Source organism: Anabrus simplex, chromosome 2, assembly GCF_040414725.1.
Source record: "Anabrus simplex isolate iqAnaSimp1 chromosome 2, ASM4041472v1, whole genome shotgun sequence".
Taxonomy (NCBI): Eukaryota; Metazoa; Arthropoda; class Insecta; order Orthoptera; family Tettigoniidae; genus Anabrus; species Anabrus simplex.
Window position 1 is genome coordinate 570,645,070 of NC_090266.1, and position 18,125 is coordinate 570,663,194.

Genomic DNA, 18,125 nt, shown 5'->3' on the forward strand with positions numbered 1-18,125 from the left:
TCATCAACTTATCATGCCTCGAAGGGCAACATAGAACACCATTCCTCAGAACATAAGGGACAGCATGTTATCCAGAAGAAAGGGTTTCCATTATCGGAGCCAGCGTCGGATCTTCACGTTGGTATTTCTCAATATCCCTAAAAAGCATGGGAGCATCTGTTAAGATGGCATTAACACCAGATAGTATGGACTCGGAAGGTGATGAACTGTCGACCGGTTCGTGGGTCTCTACGTCGTTATGAAACATACGGCTGAGTCCATCGGCAACAACATTTTCAGTACCTCTGATATGCCGTACATCGAATTGGAAGGCAGAAATACGGATGGCCCAACGGGCTATACGACCTGTACGACGCGGCCTACCTAAGACCCAGCTTAAGGCTTGATTATCTGTCTCCAGATCGAATTTGACGTGTTCCAGATAGAGACAGAACTTTTCTAAGGCGAATAAGACTGCCAAACCTTCAAGCTCATATATGGAGTACTTTGCTTCTTGAGCTGACAATGTCCTAGACGCATAGGCGATGGGTCGCCTCCCTAGTTCAGTCTCTTGAAGAAGAACTGCAGCTACTGCTGACGACGATGCGTCGGTTTGGACGATGAATTTCTTCGAGAAATCAGGCATAGCAAGTACAGGGGCATTACAGAGAGCTAATTTTAGATCTTCAAAAGCAGCTTGTTGAGAAGGTCCCCACTCGAATTTGATGCCTTTCCTACGAAGAAGGTTTAAGGGCGCCGCTCTATTAGCGAAGTTAGGAATGAACTTCCTGAAGAAATTCACCATGCCAATGAACCTGGCGATACCTTTGATGTCCTTGGGAGGTTTAAAATCACGGATGGCCTGTGTTCTAGAATGATCGACTGCTACTCCATCGGGTGACACAATATGCCCTAGGAATGACATAGAGGGCTTAGCAAAGGCAACCTTGGACAACTTAACAGTTAACCCAGCCTTACGAAGGCGATCGAGAACTTCTCGCAGATGATCTAGATGTTCTTCAAAGGTCTCTGAAAATACGACGACATCATCTAAGTAGTGATATAAGTACTCAAATTTGATGTCGGAAAAGACCCTATCTAGTAGCCTAGTGAGCACAGCTGCTCCCGTAGGGAGCCCGAAAGGCACGCGGTTGTATTCATATAAATTCCAGTCCGTGGCAAACGCTGTAAGATGTTTAGACTCTTCGGCTAGGGGAATTTGATTATAGGCCTGATTCAAATCCAAGATCGTGAAGAACTTGGCCTTACGAAACCATGAAAAACAAGAATGAAGGTCGGGAAGGGGCACAGATTGTAACACCACCTTCCGATTGAGAGCCCTGTAATCAATGACAGGCCTGAAGCCTCCTTGGGGTTTCGGGACTAGAAAAATAGGCGAAGAATACGCTGACTTAGAAGGCCTAATAATACCATCCTTCAACATCTGATCGATGATTTCTTTCAGAGCCTTCATTTTAGGTGGAGATAGCCTATACGGTGGAAAGCGAAAAGGAATCGAATCCGTGACCTCAATTTTGTATTCAATAAGGTCAGTAACACCAAGAGTATCAGAGAACACCTCGGGAAACGACTGACACAATTTGCGAATACTATCAGCCTGCTCCTCAGGTAGATGTCTAAGGTCTAACAACATCTCATCCTGGGTAGGCGAAATAGATGAACATGATGCAGAATTACACTTTAATAGAGGGATTTTACAATTAGAGGCAAATTTGAATGTGCACGACTTACTCTGAAGATCGAGCACCAGACCAGTGTGAGACATGAAGTCCGCTCCCAGTATGATGGGGCAAGACAAATGCTTGGCCACAAACAATTTGATTTTCCATGTAAATTTAAAAACACGAATTTTGACATGTAAGGAACCTAGAATTTCTAATGGAGATGAATTAGCCGAAACATATTTAACAGGAGATGAGTCATAGTCAGGGAGTTTACAAACAGATTTCAATTTAGAATACCAATCAGCCGAAATAATGGAACAAACGCTGCCTGAATCTAAGAGAGCTGTTATAGGCTCGTTATTCAACTCAATCCTAAGAAAAGGAACAGGTGCGGGGGTATCCGCCGCAATCCTAAGACACTCTCTGGGGCATTCAAAAAAAGAATTTGAAGATTGCTCATTCCCTGAATTCTCGACCCTTTTGCCCGGGGCTGAGCCTTGGAAAGCAGAATTAGTCGACTCAGCCGAAGCCGCTAGTCACTTTTTATTATTGGCATGGGTGGAATTTGCACCAGAGCAGGAGGGGGTGCTATTTGAGTTTGGGCAATTCTTGGCGATATGTGAGAAAGCCCCACATTTAAAGCAGCCTTGTGATGAACCAGCTCCATTCCTAGTCCCACTTGGCTTGATCAGTGGACACTTGTTGCGCAGATGGTCAGGCGACCCGCAAGCATAACATTTACGGAGATTGACTGGTCGGCGAGGTGGAGGCCGAGTGTTACTAAAGGAAGGCGGGGGTTCTTTCGCGACACGCAAAGAATCGGCGTATCTAACTCCTTCCGCTGAGACGGCCAATGCTTCAAGTTCAGAGAAGGTTTGCGGACACGCCGCGAAACACAAATATGACCTGTAGGATGGTGAAATACCTTCCACAATAGCTTGTACAATTTGATCCTCAGGGAAGTGAAGAGCAAACACCCTAGTGTAGAATTTGATATCTTGTATGAAATCAGCCAAGTTTTCATCCAAGCGCTGTACACGGTAATAGTACTTCTGAATCAGGGAGGACCTGGCCCTAGCCGGGATGAAGTTAGCTAGCAAATGGGCATGGAAATCCTCAATAGATGATTGCTCGGCAATGGCTCTTACGATTTTATCAGAGAGAATACCAATAGCATACGGATAGATAATTTGCAAAATTTGACATGGCGAAAGAGAAAAAACAAGAGCATGATCCTGAAATTCCACTAGAAATCTTAAAAATGAAATTACATCACTGGTGGTGTTGACGGAAAACTTAGAGATACCTCTAAGCAACATTGCCAATGGATGAGGCAAGCTACTGAACCCAGGTGACATAGTCGTTAAAAGTTTCAATGGCAAAGAAGTTAATTCAGAGCGGATGTTACCCAATGACGCACGGCGTTCAGATTCGTTGTTCAATGGGGCAGAGATAGTTTGAGCAGCAACGGTTATCCTATTGACTTCTCCCTGAGGAGGCTCTTCATCACTACCTACGTTCGCTGTGGCGGGTTGATCAGTTTTGGGAGGAACTTCGCCGGTTAGCAATTGAGTGACCTTATTAGACAATTCAGAAATAGTTTCAAGGAGCGTATTAGCGTCCTTCCTCTGAACGTCATTCACCTTTAGAGACAACAGATCATTAACTCTATTTGCAAAGTGATACAGCCTGCCTTGCACACGCTTAATTTGATTAGGAGACGGATCGTTTTCATCAAAAAAGCTGACTACAGATGCTAGCCCAGTAATATTCTCGACGATCGTGGAAAGAGAGTCATCAATTTCTTTCTCTCCCAAATTGGGGATGGAAATGGGCAAATCAAGGGACTCTCTAAGCTTGTTGGTGTCGATTGCAACCGTGCCTCCAGATTGCACATTTCTGATAGTTAACTCGTATATCAACTCCTCTTTGCGCAAATAGTTAAGGAGGAGAACATCGCGAGGGCCGGGCATGATGACAGAACAATTTTGAAAAACTCAAAAAATTCCAGCAACTGAGACAATTGTTAGAGTTCGAATCAAAGCAATGTTTAGCCGTCAAAAGGGGCTAAATTGAGACCCATTCAACCACGCTCTGCTACCACTTGTTACCGTGTTTTAGCGGTAGGTAGAGGCGTAAGAAGGTGCGGGCGTGAATGGGTTTCAAAACTACGGAATCAAAGTTAATGTAAAAGTAATTTAAAATTTAACTAGGTTATATTTTCTTTTCAAAAACAAAGCAATAACAGACATGGCAGGTACAATGTAGCAAAACAAGGGGAGATACAATATTTACAGGTTTTGGGCTTCACGCCCTGACTTCTGCGATCAGCTCAGTTTTACCACAAACACAAGTTTTAACAGAGGGGCAGAAAACCCCATTCATCCCTAGGAGCCCCTGGCTCCGAATTACACAGAAAAGCCTCCACGAGGCATATGACACTCCATTTTCAAAAGAGCGATCCGCTCTTAAAATTTAAGCCTCTCAAAGGCCAAACCAAACTCTACCTTCAAGCTGTCCTCTAAGGACGTATTCACAGGGGTAAAATACCCAACCTACAGAGGTCTATTACATGAAAAGAAGGTTGATTACATGACCTCTAAAATAACAATTTGAGAGGAGGCGATCTTGCACTCCTAATACACTTTGTTTTTTTTTTAAAACCTAATCTGGCTCTGGGCCGCTAACGCAAGGGCTAATCCCATACTACAGAGGTGACTTAGAGAAGAACACTTTACATTACATAAACGAAGAATAGTTTGAGAAAATAAGTTCACCTCAAAACAAATGTGAGTGGGAGCTCGAGAGGGTTAGCACTCTCTATCCCAATATGTAGCCTTACAAGAAAAAGATGAAAAGAGTAATTACATTTTAGGAAAAGGTTACATGATGGAAATGCTTCGAACCCGCCGCGAGTGTTAAACTGCCGACCTAGCAAGAAAAGAAGTTATTAATAGGCCATTACCTGGTGTTGAACGGCTGACGAAGAAAGAGGCGCTTCCCGCCTCCTGCTATGTACTTAATACACTGAAAGAGGGAACAGAAGTGGCCCGGAGACCCCAAAATCAGCAGTTTATATCCTCTCACGGAAGATTCTAGGCGTTAGGGGAAAGAAAACACCCTCCCACAAAATTTTATTGGCTAGGGAAAAGAAACCCCTACATAGAGGAAGAAGAAACACATTATTGGTGGAAAATTAATTAAAGAAATTCGGGATTGGCTAGATCCAAAATAAGGGGAAAAAGAGGGGTATACAGCCAACTTAAACAATGACAGAAAGAAATTTAACCAAGAACAAACTCTTGAAATAAAAATTTCTCCAACAAAATAGTTCTTTGACTCCGCACTAGGTCGCACTATTGTTGATCTTCAGTAGTGTCCTCTAGAAGAGAAAGTTCACACTTCTTACTTCAAGCGAAACAAAAACACATCAAAAATGACACAGTTCACAAACTCAAAAATTTCCAGGTAGTGACATCTTCTGAGAAATTAGTAGATTTAATAGTGTAGATAAAGTTCAGACTTCCTCCAGAAGAGGAGTTTCAACTGGCGCAACTTTTAAATAAACAGAGTAGAGGTGTACCGCCCGGTACAATATATATAATATATAATATATAATATATAATGTAATATATATAATTATATATATATAATTATATAATTATACTAGCAAGATACCCGTGCTTCGCTACGGTATTATACTGAAATTTATAATTGAATGCTTATTGTTTTAGATATATAATCCGCCGAAATTCGCGATCTGACTCGTTTTCGGCGAGAATCCACCAAAATTCCCGATCTGACTCGTTTTCTATTAGATTACGGCATGTTTCCTCCCATTTTTCAATCTTCCTTTCCAGCAATCGATTTCGTACTTCCCGGGCTAGGCTCAGGTATTCCTCCCGGTCAGTTGGGTCCCTAAATCTTTGCCATATTTTCCTATAATCATTTTTAATATGGATAAAATCCTTCAGGAGAACCGGCGTGGTGTCATATTGGTGCCTTGGCGGCACTAAACCCGCGGCCGGACTGCATTCTTAGTCATTACCAGTCCAGGAGCCGTTTCCAGCGCAGTCCGCACAACTGACGACAGTCCGGAACATTATTATTATTATTAATATTTATATTATTATTGTTTCTATTATGTGTTGCTGTAATGGCTGATGACAGGGAAAACCGGAGTATCCGGAGAAAAACCTGTCCCGCCTCCGTTTTGTCCAGCACGAATGACACATGTAGTGACCGGGATTTGAACCACGGAACCCAGCTGTGAAAGGCCGGCGTGCTGCCGCCTGAGCAACGGAGGATCCTTATAAGTAAATTAAGAACAGTAAAATCAATTGGTCTCACCTCCTTCTACACCCCACCACCGTTAAGTTTATTTACCGCCACCCACTCCCCCCCCCCAAAAAAATTAAAAGAAGGCTTGTTTCTTTATGTTTAAGGGAGATTCCAAACACCAATATTCACGTCTATTACCTTCAGTTTTGAGATATAAGTATCCCCATAAGAATAATTTATTTTTTCACTTCATTTCACAATACTCCCCCCCCCCCTCACTAAGTGAATACTCCCGCAAAAATTACTTGTTTCTTTAATAGTAAAGGATCGTCTAAATACCAATTATCACGACTCTAACTTCTTCAGTTTTTTATTTATGTGTCCTTATGAAAGGAATTCAACTCCTTTACACTCCCGCCCTCCAAGATGGTTTCTTCCCCAAAACGCGTTTTTCTTTGTTTTTAAAGGAGATCCAAATACGAATTTTCACGTCTGTAACAGCTTTAGTTTTTATTAGATGTATGTATTCTCATACAATTAAGTCAACTAAATTTTCAATTATGTCACCCCCCCCCACTTCATTGGATTTTCCGAGAATACGGGTTCCTTTACTTTTAAAGCAGATTGCAAATATCAAATTTCACGTCTGTAACATCTTCATTTTTGAGATATCAGTAGCTTAATTAAAAGAATTCAACACCATTTTCAGTCACATTTACCCCCCTCCACCCATGTGGCATTTCCGAAAACTAAAAATACACGTTTCTTTATGTTTAATAGAGATAAAAAAATACCATTTTTAACTTCTGTAACATGCTAAGTTTTTTAGATATACTGTAAAAATTCTCATTTTAAAATTTCTCCCTTTTGAGTTCCCCTTAAGTGGAGTTTCCAAAAACAAATCACCTATGTTTATTTACATTTACAGGAGATTCCAAACACCCACTTTTTACGTCTGTAACATTTTACGTTTCCAAGATATTCTGTAGATATAGTCTTTCAAATAATTCACCCCAATTTGTCACTCCTGTTTAGCCGCCATTGATTGGATTTTCCAAAAATTAAAAAATACGTGTTTCTTTATTTATAAAGGAGATCCCATATACAAATTTTCAGTTCTGTAATATCTTTCGTTTCTGAGATATATGTATCCTCATTAAAGGCATTCAACCCATTTTTCATCCTTTTACACCCCACCTATTGCGATTTACAGCAAACCAAAAAATACGTGTTCCTTTATTTTTAGAGGAGATTCTAACTACCAATTATTACATCTGTAAATTTTTAAGTTCTAAGATGTAGACACACTCATTTTAAAAAATTCACCCCCTCCCCTTTTCACCCTCCAATATTTGGAATTTTCAAAAACGAAAAAATACGTGTTTCTTTACTTTTAAAGTAGATCCCAAATACCAATTTTCAGGTCTGTAATATCTTCAGGTTCTGAAATATAAGTAGCCTCATTTAAGGCATTCAACCCATTATTCACCCTTTTACACCCTTCCTATTGGGATTTTCCGAAAACAAAAGAATACGTGTTTCTTTATTTTTAAAGGAGATTCTAAATACCAATTTTTACATCTATAAACTTTAAAAGTTTCGAGATATAGATACACTAATTTTAAAAAATTACCCCCTTTTCACCCCCCCATTAATTGGAATTTCCAAGAAAAAAACGTGTTTCTTTATTTTTAAGGAGATCCCAAACACCAATTTTCAGGTCTGTAATATCTTCAGGTTCTGAAATATAAGTAGACTCATGAAAGGCATTGGACAACTTTTTCAAACTTTTCCACCCTTCCTATTAGGATTTTCCGAAAACAAAATACACATGTTTCTTTATTTTTAAAGAAGATTCTAAATACCAATTTTCACATCTATAACCTTTAAAAGTTTTGAGATATAGATACACTCATTTTAAAATATTACCCCCTTTTTACCCCCCTTAATTGGATTTTCCAGAAACAAAAAGATACGTGTTTCTTTATTTTTAAAGGAGATCCCAAACACCAATTTTCAGGTCTGTTATATCTTCAGTTTCTGGGATATAAGTAGCCTCATTAAAGGCATTTAACCCTTTTTTCACCCCTTTTCACTCCTCCTATTGCGATTTTTCGAAAACGAAAAAATACGTGTTTCTTTATTTTTAATGAACATTCTAAATGCCAATTTTTACATCTGCAAACTTTAAAAGTTTGGAGATATAGATTCACTCATTTTAAAAATTCACCCCCCTTTACACCCTCCCATTAATTGGATTTCCCAAAAACAAAAAATACGTGTTTCTTTATTTTTAAAAGAGATCAAAAGTACCAATTTTCAGGTCTGTAATATCTTCAGTTTCTGAGATATAAGTACCGGTATCCTGATTAAAGGCATTCAACCCATTTTTCCCCATTTTCACCCATTTTCACCCCTCCTATTGGGATTTTCTGAAAACAAAAAAATACGTGTTTCCTTATTTTTAAAGACGATTCTAAATACCAATTTTTACATCTGTAAACTTTTAAGGTTTTGAGATATAGAGACACTCATTTTAAAATTTAACCCCCCTTTTCACCCCCTTAGCGAAGGAATATCAAAAAATCCTCTCTTAGCGAGCACCTACATCTTAATATGAACATATCCCCAAAATTTAATTTCTTTATGTCCAGTAGTTTTGGCTCGGCGATGATGAATCAGTCAGTCAGTCAGTCAGTCAGTCAGTCAGGACAAGTTATTTTATATATATAGATATATTATATTATATATATACGTTATGTGGCGTAGAATATATGATGTGATAAAATGCTATTTTTTTCGGGGCGTCGACCTAGGAAGATCTTTTGAGCCTACTTGCACCATATGTGGGAACCTGCGTGTATTTTGTAGATGGCGGATGTGTAAAGTGTTGAATGTGAGGAAAGGAACGTTAAGGACGACACAAACACCCAGGCCAGGGATATTAATCATTTACAATTAAAACCCCTGATCCGGCAGGGAATCGAACCCGGGGCCATCGTGTGACAGGCGGACGCGTTGCCCCCTACACCGTGGGGCCGGACGATGTAGAACATACATTAGCGTTTTACACCCATATTTTTAAGTATACTATAACTCTTGAACAATTCACGTTACAAAAATCTTTTTAGCTTAAAAATTCATCAAAAATAATACTTTAAGATTATATATATATACTCATCCTTTAGAAATACCGAGCATCCTTCAATTTAAAAATCAGCTATTACAATCAGGTAGTTGCGGAAACTGTTCAATACCTTAAAGTATATAGAAAATGATCCATTAATAATTTACATACGTCACCTTACCCCTAAGAGTTTCTTTCAAAATACTGGGTAAGAATAACCTCAAACGTAAAAAACAGTCTCGGATTATACTTAAAATATTTTTTCGAGGAAAAATACGTTGGGATGGAAACATCCCTTAAGTTAAAAATTAATTTCCTTGCAAACTGGTAGTCCTAGCAAACTGTTCTTCAGCTTAAATTTCATCAAAAATAATCCTTTAACTGTATATATATCCACTCACTCCTAACTGTTTCTTTTCACAATTACGGGTAAAAATTACCTCTAGCGTTAGAAAAAGTCACGGATTATGCTTGAAATTATTTTTATATGTTGCTATACGTCGCACCGACTTCAGCTCCTACCTCCTCCTCAATCACCACCTTCATCTCAACTCCCACCAACACATCCACCTCGGCATCTAACTCCATCTCAACTTCAAACTCCATCTCCACCTCCACGTCCAATCCAACCTCGACCTCCAACTCCACCTCTAACTCAACCCCCACGGCCACATATTCCTCACCCTCTACCTCTACCTCCATTTCAATAACCACTTCAACTTTTACATCAATCTCCACCTGTACCCCCGCCTCAACCACCACCTCCTCCACTTTCATCTCCATCCACCTACACTTCCGCCTTTACCTACCACTTATGGGGACGATAGGACAGGAAAGAGCAGAGAGATGGAAGGAAGAGTTTGTGACATTAATTAAGCTACAGCCCGAGCGTTCACAGGTGTGAAAATGCGGAACCACGAAAAACCATCTTCAGGGCTCCCCAAAGTGCGGTTCGAACCCACTATCCCCCGAATGCAAGCTCACAGCTGCGCGTCCCTAACCGCACGGCAAACTCGCTCGGTAAAATTACTTTTAGAATCAATTTACGTGAGGGTGAAAAGATCCCGTAACTTAAGAATTCGTTCTAGAAAACTTCCTTAGTTTAAAATGGTTCATTTTACATTCTCTACATCTTCACATAAGGTTCCTATACTTCATCCGTATATTACAAAAGTATGGTGTAGGGGCGCTTACATAATAACCAATTTGATATCCATTCTTGGTTTATCTGCTATTTTATGCATGCTCTTATAAGACTAACTTTAGCTCAAAGTCAAGGTCAAGGTTCCAATTCTTGTATGCTGCAGGTAATACTGCAGCTGGAAGGGGCTCTAATTCGCTTCCTCTTCGCAAGAGGCTCTATTTTCCACTTCAGCTCCTACCTCCTCCTCAACCACCACATTCATCTCAACTCCCACCAACTCATCCACCTCGGCATCCAACTCCATCTCAACTTCAATCTCCACCTCCACCTCCACTTCAACCTCAACCTGCAACTACACCTCTACCTCAACCACCACGGCCACACATTCCTCATCCTCTACCTCCACCTCCATTTCAATAACTACTTCAAATTTTACTTCAATCTCCACCTGTACCTCCACCTCAACCACCACGCCCTCCACATTCATATCCATCCACCTACACTTCCGCCTCTACCTAGATCAACCCCTCCACATCTAACCCCCACCCCTTCACCACAGCCTTCCTCACCTCCACTTCCTCCAGAGCTAAAAAGCACTAAAGAGCACTAAAGGCTATAAAGGGCTACAATGGGCTAAAGGGCACTGAAGGTCTAACGGGCTCTTATGGGCTAAAGGTTCTGTATGAGCTAAAATGCTAAATATCATCAATAGTTTGACAGGCTAAATGGCACGTATAGGCTAACTTGTACGTATGGACTAAACGGGCTAAAGGGCTCAAATGTTTAAAGGCTAAAGGACACTAAAGAGCACTAAAGGGGTCTACTGGACAAATGGACACTAAAATGCTAAATGGGTCTAATGGGCAAAAGGGCCAAAAGATTAAATGGCAAATATATGTCGAAGGGCTATAGGGATAGGCTAAAGGGCTAATGTGCACTGAATTTCTCTTACGGATACAGAATTTGAAGAGCTTTCATGGTCAAATAGGGTAAAATAAGTTCATCTGCAGTTTTGAATTCAGATGACTCAGAGACTTGTCTTTGTGCTATCTTACTAGCTCCTATTGCTAAACTGAGTAGCTCTGGCTGTGAATCAGTGGCCCTTTGAGCTCTAGTTAGCGGTTTCGATCTTGACTTAGTCTGGTGGCATTTGGCGGTTCGAACTTACGGTCTCTTGTCGTACACACGGACTCATATGTGGGGAGAACCTTAATCTTGAGAGAGCTAGCCCGCTTGACCTATTGGTGGTAGATTACTAATTCAGTTAGTACCAGGAGATCAGAATATATCAAAATTTGCATAAGACGCGAGATCACTATGATAACACGTGCCAGAGCCCTAGCCTTAATCTGCTGACTACAGTACAGTCTCACGAGAGATGACAGCGGACGTACCTAATTTTCGCACCGTCAGCATTCAGAATTATTATTTCAACGGAAGACATACACAGCTTACATAGAGCAGCCTTCAGGTCTCTATCTCTTAGCTTGAAGATACAGAGTTCCATTTTTAATAGATACGGGATTTTTTGTCAGGACGTGGGCATCTATTTTTGATCCTATTGGATGAGGTATGAAGTTTAACAACTCAGTATACTTGGAAGGATGTAAGTTCGATTGCCTGTTAAGAATGCAGCCTCTGAGGTTTACTCAAACTTCAACTGCAATGCGTACTAGGTTCATTTATGAGGACCGTCTAAGACGGCTGGTTGAGTGATTTTTCAGTGTAATTCCGTAGAAATAGCAAAGTAGGGCACTGTAATTACGTCAGGGGCAAACCTGCTTTAACTTTCGGAAGTGAAATAAGAGTAGACTTGAGATAGATTACGAGTAAGTCATAGGAGAACAAAAAATGGTTTTAGATAAGTTATATTGTTCATTTAGCGCTACAGATCTTGAGTTCAATACGTAGGGACCACTAATATAGGTTTCTTACACTTATCAGTCAACCTACTGAAAACTACAGGGTAATTAGATTGAGAAAGGCAGACAGAGGTGACATTGAAAACGTGCAGCTTTGCAGCCTATCACGTTTATATAGCCTAACACTGTAGTTAATCAGTTCGAGCTCCTTGTTGATAAAAATATTTTCTATTTGCCGGGAAGGTTGGAAAGTTGATGATAATTGCTAGATTAGATGTCAAAGCCTGGATTCAGTTATAAACCTCTCTGCACTGTTCGTATAGTGTAACATAGCTGAAGACGATTCGTCCGTCGGTTGGATTTGTTATGGGGGGATAATGGTGAGAAGGCAGAAGTACGTAATTTAATTAAAAACCAAGAGTTATCAGATTTGGACAGCAAGTTTGAATATATCGTCTTACTAGGAACACTCTCATCAAGAGAAACTCCAGATGTATCCTGGGTTGTATTTCCTTTAGTAAATCGATTCCCGGGAAACTTGCATTTATTCCTTTGTAAATGGGGCATAATTATGGATAACATAGGCACAATTCGCTGAAAACTGTCGCATTCACCCTGTATAAACAGCAATAATATTTTCACATGAAGTACTACTTCCAGAAAGGACAAACTAACCTCCAAGGCATGATTACATTATTTATTCATAAAATAAGTGCCAGTATTGCCATCTGTGGATGACTCCTATAACTTCAACAAAGACATTGGAATAATGAAGCATGCACATATCAGGGATACAACAATACTGACGTATGCAAGCTCTGGATTGAAAGGAAGTTGAACGATAAGCAAGTTAAGGCGTCATTCAACGGCGCAGGCACAGATGTATGATTTTATTGCTGCGAAAATAATGGTCACAGAGTCATAAAACCTTGGTAACATACTGCCAATAAGTGGTAAATTAATATAGTCATGTTAATTAAAACATTCTTTTTGGCATACAATCATCATCATCCCCACTTAAGCCTTGAACAGATCCCTTGGTGCTATTTGACACAAAAAGCCTAAGTGCTGGCGCAAGGTTTTATCCTATCTCTTCCTACTATCATATACCTGGTCATTTATTTACTCTCCTTAACTCTTATGATGAGGTTGACGTCAGGAAGGGTACACAGTCGTAAAAAGCTACGATGGTTCAACTCAAACAAAGCGGACCCCGTAGAGAAACGGGACAAGAGTTAGACATACATAAAATACGAATTATATTCCGAAGTGTGGTGTGTTATAAATAAAGCTACTTTTATTAATACGAACACAAAACTCCTCGTCCGCGACCCAGAGGAAATATACCATACGAAGTTATAATTGCAGGCGTTGTAGGGTTCAAACCCGAGGCTTCTGAACCGGAGGCTAGTATGCCGACTACTCGGCCAAGGAGCCGGATTATTATTATTATTATTATTATTATTATTATTATTATTATTATTATTATTATTATTATTATTATTATTATTATGATTATTATTATCTTATGAAGTTAGGAAAAGCTGAAGAAAACTATACTCAGAACAACTGCTGTTTAAATATTAGAACTGCAAACGATGCGGCTGGTTAGCCCTAATGCAAATCTTGACAACATATATTGGCTATTAAGTTAGGGAATGGTGAATATATTCAAGGCAATGGAGCCCGAAATTTAGATGTAAAGGGAAATAATGAAAGTGTTGCACATTACACCGTAAACTCTTGAGGATCAGGAATTATCTTACTCCTTAGCTATGACAGAAAAAATGAGGAATACACGAAGGTATCATTATCTCGGCGTGAGGCTATACTTCTACTGTTTTGTCCGAAGTTTACGTTTTTTTTTTCATATGAGTAAAAAGTTTCTTTTGGCATTTATCAGTCTTTCATTAACTAAGTAATAAAATCAAGATGTAATCATTTTCGTAGGAATCGGTTTATTGTCCTAGCAATACACATTTCTTAACAAGAAATAAACACTCGAGTCTATTTCGTATCTTGCTATTGCGTAACAAAGGATGTTGTGAAGCATACAAGCCCCCTATCACTGACGGGGCTTTTGCCATACGAAGAAACAACTGTTCACCTGAAAGCCTGCACATTAGAAGGCCACGCGTGGTCAGCACGGTGAACCCTCTCGGCTGTTATTCATGCTTGAGACGTTTAATCCACTCCTCCTACCACCACATCAGCCTCCACATCTCCTTTTCTGAGATACTAAGATTTAAACAACTCATATCCTTATCCCGAGGTGGTGCAGCTCTTTTCAGGCACACCCCCATTGGAGGTGAGCTGCATGTATCATTTCAACCACGTACAAACCCTCCCGCCATTCTTTAATTCCTGGCAGTAACGGGAATCGAACTCGAGCCCCCGAGGACGGTAGCTAATAGTGCTAACCGTTACGCTACGGAGGCAGACAGGTACTAAGATGAAGCATGGCCAACAAGTCGACTCCCAACTTCATCTCCGCCTCTAGCATGTAAGTGGACATTCACAATATAAATATTGTCAGTCTCTTTAGTGGTGGATAGCCTGAGGTTAAGCTAGCACGGTTACCTTGGGCGCTAAACTTGGGGTATGTGATGTTAGCGCCCCTGTAAGTTTATCCTGGGGCCGAATCCAAGCCTGTAAGTTTATGCTTACACTGATATGCAGGTAGTCTTGGTGTCGAACTTGGGTCTGTAAGGTTACGTGTTAACGTCGGATGTTACGTTGAGCTTCCACTCTTCTGGGCATCAAATTCGGGTCTGTAAGATTAGTAACCCCTGTAAGATTAAACCTGCGGTGGAATCCAAGCCTGTGAGGAAAAGCCTGCAAACGTAGCCAGCCGCAAACATTTCACATCGCCTGCCAAGTGACGTCATGTGAGGTTTAGCATGCACTCTCAGCAGTGGAGGTCACCTCTCAGCTGCTGCCGGTGGCAGCTGAACTGTGCAGTTTCTATTACTATGGTGCTTATACCGGGTGGTACAGCTGCCCCTATTCACGCAGTTTTATGCAACCCGCAGATTATAGTCGAACCTAAAAATATTGACCTTGACTACTCACTACAATGTCTGCTCTTTCAACGCTTTCCATAATTCGTTTATTCGTGTCAAGCAAATCAGCATTAATGATAAAATACCGATTGATGGTAAAGAATCGTGAAAATTATGTGTCACAGAAACGTCCTGTACAGAGAATATTATTGGTGAATGACTAGAAGTAGCAGCAACACAACAGCGCTAAACAGCAACCCGTGATAGCCGAGTTTGCTAACAGTTAGAGGAGAGTACCGGTGTTCGTTAGTAGGCGGTTCGAGTCCTGTGTAAGACGAATACTTTTATTGCGTTGTTGATGTTCGTGAGAGTCGTGTTGTTGACGACAAATCTAAATCATGATCAGTTCTCATATTGCAGGTACTCAGCTATGTTTGTTTTTTAAGGAGCTCTTAAAAGAGCTATTTGCAATAAAGTGAGATTGTACCGACAGCGGTGCGATGGGCTTATGCATGGCCATTCGATTAATGAAGCAAATGTTCAAAATGACCACCTGCTTCGTTAATGCACATCTGAGCACGGTGGAGGAGAGACATTCTTGCTTGCTGCAACATATGTGGTGGAATCTGCCTGCAGGCTTCCGTGATGAGCCGCCGTAAATGATTCGGGCTCTCAGGCTCCTGCTCATAGACCCTTTCCTTTAAATAACCCCAGAGGAAAACTAATAATAATAATAATAATGTTATTTGTTTTACGTCCCACTAACTACTTTTTAAGGTCTTCGGAGACGCCGAGGTGCCGGAATTTAGTCCCGCAGGAGTTCTTTTACGTGCCAGTAAATCTACCGACACGAGGCTGTCGTATTTGAGCACCTTCAAATACCACCGGACTGAGCCAGGATCGAACCTGCTAAGTTGGGGTTAGAAGGCCAGCGCCTTAGCCGTCTGAGCCATTCGGCCCGGCCCAGAGGAAAAAGTCGAGTGGAGTAAGATCAGGTGATCTAGCCGGCCATGTGACCGGACCCCCTCGTCCAATCCATCGTCCAGGATATGTCCTATGCAAGTGGTTCCGTACTGCCAACGACCAGTGTGGGGGAGCTCCATCCTGCTGGAACCACATCCGTAACCGTGTCATAAGGGGCACATCCACCAATAAGAGTGGGAGGTACTCACGAAGAAACTCTAGATAGCGTCGTCCCGTGAGGTTTCCTTCGAAGAAATATTGTCCAATTATCTTGTCACCTAGTATCCCGCACCACACGTTGACGCCCCATTGTACCTGAAATCGAGCTCCCCTGATCCAGTGAGGATTTTCAACGCTCCAGTAATGGAAGTTGTGACGATTAACAGTTCCGTTGTTGTGAAATCTGGATTCATCACTAAAGAGAATGTCCATTAAGAAATTCGCATCAGCTTCAACTCTTTGTAATATCCATTGCGAAAATTCTATCCGTTTTGGAAAGTCATCTCCGTGAAGTTCCTGGTGCAGCTGTTGATGGAAAGGGTGGAATTTATGGCGGTGCAATATTCGCAGTACAGATACATGACTGATGTTCAGTTCATTTCCTATGGCCCGTGAGCTTGTGTGCGGGTTGTATGCAATTGCATTTTGAACAGCTTCGTGGTTATTTCCAGACGTCACTGGAGCATCCCGAACGGGGGGTAATGTATGAAATGACCCCGTTGCACGCAACCAACCGTCTTTCAACACATCGAAATGTATCTGCAGTTGGCAGCCTTCGTCCAGGAAATCGTTCTTGATACAAGCGTCTGGCTTCCCGTGCATTTTGCCTTGCTTCTCCATAAAGTAATACCATATTCACATAATCATCCCGTGAATACATAATGTTTGCTTTCGTGCTAACCGTACAGTACGTGCTCACACGTTGCTGCTAGGATTACGATATGCTGTTTCATGTGCCCTACGTAGAAGTGTAGACCGCTGTTAGTTGGTCTTCGAGTCGAACGTGCGCAGTTGCTTGGTTGAATGGGTGGGTCAGAATGTTGACAACACGTGCACTGCGCTTCATTCCCTGTAGTCGTTTGCCATATGGAAGTCGCATGTTATTATTCCTTTCGTATGTATGCTTTCTTTGTAAAGGTGGCAAATTACTTTTGAGACTTCATCATCATCATCATCATCATCATCTGTTTACCCTCCAGGTTCGGTTTTTCCCTGGGACGTAGCGAGGGATCCCACCTCTACCGCCGCAAGGGCAATGTCCTGGAGCTTCAGACTCTTGGTCGGGGGATACAACTGGGGAGTATGACCAGTACCTCGCCCAGGCGGCCTCACCTGCTATGCTGAACAGGGGCCTGGTGGAGGGATGGGAAGATTGGAAGGGATAGGCAAGGAAGAGGGAAGGAAGCGGCCGTGGCCTTAAGTTAGGTACCATCCCGGCATTCACCTGGAGAAGTGGGAAACCACGGAAAACCACTTCCAGGATGGCTGAGGTGGGAATCGAACCCACCCCTACTCAGTTGACCTCCCGAGGCTGAGTGGACCCCGTTCCAGCCCTCGTACCACTTTTCAAATTTCGTGGCAGAGCCGGGAATCGAACCCGGGCCTCCGGGGGTGGCAGCTAATCACGCTAACCACTACACCACAGAGGCGGACCCAGCGTTATGTTTCAGGTGGTATTCACAATCGGTGCGTATGTGGCGATATTTATGATACCTGATTATTATAACTTCCGTAGAAGAATATCGGAGACTTCTGAAAGGTCTTCGTAATCGATGCCTAGGCGAATACGAAATGACATTAAAAAATGCATGACTCAAGAATGGTTGGAACCCTTCCTGCTTCAAGTAACCTACCGAGGTACGTCTTCCATACGTAATTCCGCTATTTGCAACGTACAAGCTTCATCCTTGTAACTCTGTATTCACGAGGAGAGCGGAAGTTCCCGCTTCGACAAGTTACTGATGAGTTACAGCCTTATGGTCCCGTTTTATGCCTTTTTGATCGCTCTAACGGTAGTAATTACATGGCGTAAGGTATCACATCTGCTGTACAGCATTTGCGTGCCACAGATTATAAACTACA